Source organism: Plectropomus leopardus, chromosome 20 (genome assembly GCF_026936395.1).
Source record: "Plectropomus leopardus strain MGB_pleo_1.0 chromosome 20, ASM2693639v1, whole genome shotgun sequence".
NCBI lineage: Eukaryota > Metazoa > Chordata > Actinopteri > Perciformes > Serranidae > Plectropomus > Plectropomus leopardus.
In genome coordinates, this window is record NC_142195.1 from 7,039,061 (window position 1) to 7,045,060 (window position 6,000).

Sequence of the window (6,000 nt, forward strand, 5' to 3'; positions counted from 1 at the left end):
AAGTGCGAGCAAAAAGGGAGGTCAAACAAACACAGGGTTTACATCCAGGAGGCCAGTGTTCCAACCTGTTCCCATTCTCATGTCGTCAAACACCAACGCTTTTTAACACCTCTTGGCATGTGATAGTGATCCACAGAGCACCATTTTGCGTCTCTTTGTGATGCACAGCTGAAACACATTGTAACACGTGGTTAATGTCGTGAAACTGTTACGGTTAGGTTTAAGCAACAAAACTACATGTGTAGGTTTTTAAAAAATCATGTTTTGGATTCGTTACATAAGGTAACATCATGTAAATACATCACATGACTGATGCCACTGCACGATGATCATTGTTAAGACAACATTGACTTTTGATTCCACGAAGGACACACACTGCAGTATTCTGGGTGGATGTCATGTTTAGTTTGACCCATTCACTTCCCCTCCTTCCATAACATATGTTATGGGACATAACGTATGTCACATAAGATTTGTCACATTAAATAGTAACATACAACCTTATTTGAGGCCAAGCCATCATTTTTTCTCTAAACATAACCAAGTAAATCTGGTGCAACTGTGACTGTTACTTTAACTGTTGTCGTGAATTGATGGGGGTGGTAATTTAGGAAACGCTCCTGTGGGTCATATTAGATGGTAGGAACATAGGTCCTGTTGGGTCATACAGGTAGAAGGACTTGTTGGCTTTTTTGTTCATTAAGCTTATATTTTTGGATGCTGATGCTATTGTTTCTCAAAGATATCAAACAAATGGAAGTTCGCCATTGCCAACTGGGAAAGGCTCCAGATCCCTGGGACCCTGCAAAGGACAGGTTGGATGGATGGATGGATGGATGGATGGATAGATGGATGAATGGTTGGATGGATGGAAGATAATATACAGTTGCCCTTTCATGCTGGATGTCTCTGTCTTTGGTCTTGATGTGGCAGTCTCATGGTGCCTACAGATGTGATTTATGTATGACCTAAAAGCTATTTTGACAGCACTCTATTCAGTCAGTATTATGTCAAATGAAATATATAAATGTGGCCCATGAGGTCATAGTAAACACGTAACTCTCCCTGCCACTCACCAACCCTCCATCACTACTGCCACTGTTGTTCTATTCCACGAGGACTTCAGTCTGCTTGTAATTTCCACAAGAAAGAGACATGTGATCAAAGGAGAGGCAGAGAACAAATACCTCGAAAATAACCCTGGGTTTTCTCGCTTGTTTTCTGTCTGAGAAGGCACTACCAAGCAGTGAAAAGGTTGCTTTTTTGGGATGAGGTGACATGTCTGAGTATAGCATCACACCTTTAAGGTGAGCCTATCAGCTCCTTGGAACAGCCTTCCTAACAGACTGGCTCCCCTGGGGGCTACGGCTTCACAGTCTCAGGGTTGGGAGTGTGAGTCATTCCCTTCCTGAGATATCACTTGTGTAGCACCCAGAATGGGACCAGGTACAGATTTAGAAAGACGAATAACGGCTATAACACAAACATATGTGGAAGAGGCACTATAAAGAGAGGAAATTTACAGTTACAGACTGCAGAGGGGATATAGAAATGTGGCTAATCAGTGTATCTATGATCATTTGCAGACTGACTGATGATGTTCATAATTGTAATCCAGTTAATTAAATCTACCTACTTTGTAATGGCAAGATACATATTGTTTATAGACTAAAACATTTACAGGAAACAAGTATGTATTCATGTACAACATTGTACTGTAGGTGATTATATTTTATAATGTCAACAAATGCGATAAAAAGACCCAAACCAACATGGAGTTAGTCAGTCTCTAAGTGCTCTCTGACTTTCATACCTCTGTTGCTTTCAGCCCCAGCTCATTTCTTCCTACACTCATGTCATTATATGCAACTTAACCAAAAAATAAGTTTTAGGGGGAAAAAAGAATAAGTACTACTTTATACTGATAAATAGCATAATGGGTAAAATGGCGTGTTGTTGTGTGTGTTGTTTTTTGTGTTGTTTTTTTTCTTGTGCACATTACCATCCATGCCTTTGTTGCCTAGTCCGAAACATGTGCTTTTGTTGCCCAAACATAGTCACATGCTTTTGTAACGTAATCCCACTAATGTGCTTTTGTTGACATCCTGGCGTTGCAGCAGCATCCCAGAATATCAACAGCAGATGCAGAAGGATACCTAGAGCGTAATATATAGATCAGGAAGTCCACTGACAAAGCGACAGTATGTGAGGGCTTGGGATGAGAATGTGTTGGCAGTTTTGTTTTGAAGAAATTACCAAAACAGGAGTAAACAGTGGATTTTATAGGGACTGTTTTCAGCAGTGGATCAATACGCATTTGTTGCTGTAGTGTGTATTTGCTGACAATGAGAAAAATATAAAATATTGTTGGCTGTATCCTGTTATATTATTGCTTATAGGCTTATTTCAATGTTTTACAAAATTGAATTGTCCAAATTAATGATTTCCATATAATGTCTAATTGAGAAATGGATAAAATGGGTAATTGTAATACATGTTTTATATGTTTTGAAAGTTTTTCTTTTATATAATGCAGAGCAGTGGCACACATTCAACTCCAGTCTGATCATATTTTGAATTCATTTGCACCAACTTAATATAACCCTACCTAGAAATGTATTCTTATTAATATTTTACTGTTGATTTCAACCATATTGCCCAGCCCCAACCGAATGTATTATTTATTGTATCTATCCATCTTCCAAGAGAAAATTCCGTATTTGCTGTTGCAATATCACTTTAGTGGAAACTGTTTAAAACTCAACAGCTCCTGGGACTTGCCCCTTTGGGATGCTGTTCGTTGAAGTGTAGCTAGTGTTCATGTTGGGTTACTACAGTTCATGTAGAAAGGCCTAAAATGCTGAAGCCGACTGCAGAGGGGCAGCGCTGTGGTCCAATAGAGGAAGAGATTCAACGAGCCGCTCCTGGCACATCGACAGTGGCACAGATGGCCATGAGGGTCCATATGGGGTGGAGTGTGTGTCCAAGCGATCTATTGGCATTGTGTATCTACATGAACGCAAACGTGTGTTTTCATGCGTGTGCATGTGTGAATTTACGTGATTTAATGTGCCATATGTGCACCTATGGATTATGTACTTTGAGCAAGTGAATACAGAGAAATCTGTCATTCTGTGTGTGCCCATGTGTGAAGGGAATAAACTACTTTTTGGACATTTCTCTGGCCCTAACACTGCCACCAGCACGGGTCAAACTGCCCCTCAGCGTGACCGCCTCGTCTGCAGGAGTTGGGCCAAGAACATGGCATTACTAACGTCAGTCGGTCAGCAGCAGTACGCCACCACACATGGCCCACCAGCATGGCACAGCAGCATACACAAACGCATAAGCACGAATACCAAAAGCAGGGCGTGACCCAGTGTGGGCTGCTGTTAAAACCAATATGTAAGAGGAACTGAAGAAAATAGCATGCCGGAGAGATTTCTACACATATCACACTCTTCAGGGTTAAAGAGGTGACAAAGATGCGAACCCTGGGGGGTATTTAAATCGTTTAAATATTAGCTTTAAAATGACGATTTACTGCTACAAAACTATTGTAAGTATTGCATTATTTCAGCGCACTTGAAAACAAAAAGAAACAGTTAAGAGTGCAAAGCCAGGTCAAGATTTGTATGAAAGTACATTGTACTACATTCAGAGGTGTCATAGTGGGGAGATGAGTGGGAATGAGAAAGTTTAGATGTGTTTGCAGTTTGTGTTTTCTAAGTAGTTAATGCAATAACTAAATCAAAATTGGTTGAATGAATCAGTTAAAAGACTGAACTTTGTATGAAAAATACCCTGTAAGCTCTCTGAGTCCCTTCTCACCCCTTAAGGGCACAGAATGGCGTAATCCGCCCCTGCACTAGACTTTGTGGCTGAACGCAGCTACAGGTGAGTGAGTGAGTGAATGCTCACACTACCGCATCACCAATGTGCACTGTTATATCTTTCCTCAAGAAAGGGAAATCAAGATTCCAAAACAGGGAAGAAAAAAGAAAGGGAAGGGAAAGAAAGCAAACTGACTTTGTAAAAGAAAATTTCAATACCTGCATGAGAGCATGGGCAGATTATGAGACAATGGGCCCCTGGGCACAGATATGAAACAGGTCCCATTTGCGTGCGTTTGTTGACATCCCGACATTGGTTGCCTTGTGCTTGTTTCGTCTAGACATAACCGCGTGCAGCGTCATCCCATCATGTGCTTGTGTTTACATCACAGTAGCAGCATCCAGGGACATAATATAGCAGGTGCATAAGGATACCAAGAGCATAAAATGTAGACTCAGAAGTCCACTGCAAAGCAGAAATACGACTTGGGATGAGAATGTGTTGGATAAGATTTTTTTTTAAATAACAGAAAAAAAACTTTGAAAAAAACTTATTTAACAGCATCCCATCTGCTAACATGTGGGGGCGAGGGTTTATACCTATGCTGCACCCAGCAGCAAGTGGTGATGTTTTGGCATCACTTTTTGGGAGCTCTCATGTCGTCCATCTTTACTTACAGTATGCTCTGACCTCTTAGAACCCTGTGCCCTAAATTTCAAAAACTCAGATTTGTGCACATGACACAAATGACCTCTTCTGGATTCAAAACTGTGATTTTTGCCAAAAAGGTGGCAAGTTTGCATCCCTGTTTCTAGCTGAAAGTTTGGCATATGTAAATAAAGAATACAGCATCAAGTAATATTTATGAAACAACCTCACCCTGATGTTTTTTAAAAAACATGAAAATGCCTGCTCCAGGTATGAGTGTCAACTTGACGCGCGTCTGCCATAATCTAATTTATGTGAGCATTCCTTTGGTGTTCTGCATCCACATATTTTCTCTGCCTGCTTGCTGTATCTAATCCTAGGATCAGCTCCAGACTGTGGTATTAGAAGGAGCAATGCGGACTTTATGGGAATTAGGTCTGGAACATGACAAACGAGCGCGGACAGTCAGGGCTCCCAGACGCTCATGATAATGTCTGATGCAGTCATTTAGGATAAACAGAAGCTCAGGGACAAATGAGCTTAGTCCCTTTCCTGAAAGGAGCTTTGAAATGAGTGCATAATGAAATGTATAATTTATTTATTCTGAGATGCTGGAGGGCCCGATGAAATAAACATGAGAGAGAGCGAGAGTGAGCGAGCAAAAGAGAATGAGGGTGAGACAGATAGAGATGGAGAGTGAGAGAAAAAGGGAGGGGAACGTGTGATACTGTAGGAGAGAGAGAGAAAAAAGAGCGAGAGAGAGAAGAAAAAAAATCCCTCCGTGTATGCCAACAAATGCATGTAGGATGTAATTTTATTCCTGCTTCAGTGTTGTCAAAACGATCCGTGTGCAATATGTGTGTGTGTGCGTGTGTGTGTGTGCGCGCGCGCGTGCGTGCGTGCGTGTGTGTGTGTGAGACCCTGGTCTTCGCAGTTACTTAAGTAATCATTTAGGTATAACTTAGGTACAAAAAGGCTAAGTTAATCAGCTTGCTAAATGCAAATATAAGCTGCAATTAGCCCCTGTATTTCTGTATCATGTTTATTTAATCTCCATTCTTTATAGAACTATATTCCATTGTTATGCAATGACATTCTTCCAACAACTATAGACTTTTCAGGGTATATTACTGCTACAGCAAAACCAAAATGAACCAATGAAAAATAATAATAATCAGCACTGAACACAAACAACAGCTGAGGCTGATGTGCAGGTAACTATTGGAAAATATTTGTGTGATTACATTAGATGAAATGTCAAGAGATCACCAAACTTATTAAAATTCTTCCTCAGCCGGCCAGAAATTTGTTTAAACTTAATTTACAATCCATCCAATCGTCAAGACATTTCACTCCACTACAAATGTCAACCTCCTTCCTGTCGGTTACTGCAAGAAGATGCTATCTTCATTGCCCCATCGCATCTGTGGAGTCCAGAATTGATAATATTTGCATGCACATTAATATTTCCATTATTTTTTCCAATTATGGCAATATTCCAAATTTGATATGGGTCTT